Below are 262 nucleotides of genomic sequence, written 5' to 3'. Positions count from 1 at the left end.
ATAACCGTTGATTAATATTTGAAATAATTTTGTCTAATTCAAAAATAACATAAAACTTCACGTGTCATTTTCCATTACTTTATAGTTAAAATTCATTATAAAATATACAAGTACTATTACATGATGACAAACACCAATATTCTTGCTTCTGTGATGGAATAAGCCCAAATATTAAATAATTATTTTTAGTAAATATAAATGTATATAAAAATATATACTTTGGAGTGACATCGATCTAATATAATCTAGACGTGATGCATGT

At 23.3% G+C, this 262-nt stretch overlaps 1 protein-coding gene across 1 annotated transcript in view; it reads left to right on the top strand.

Moving 5' to 3' along the window:
• Window positions 1-262, top strand: part of LOC107607015 (vacuolar amino acid transporter 1-like) — a 4348-nt gene that overhangs the window by 787 nt on the left and 3299 nt on the right. The window lies entirely within an intron of this gene.

This window comes from Arachis ipaensis, chromosome B07 (assembly GCF_000816755.2).
Source record: "Arachis ipaensis cultivar K30076 chromosome B07, Araip1.1, whole genome shotgun sequence".
Taxonomy (NCBI): domain Eukaryota; kingdom Viridiplantae; phylum Streptophyta; class Magnoliopsida; order Fabales; family Fabaceae; genus Arachis; species Arachis ipaensis.
Note: the sequence above shows the minus strand (reverse complement) of the source record. Positions and strands in the feature narration are given on the sequence as shown.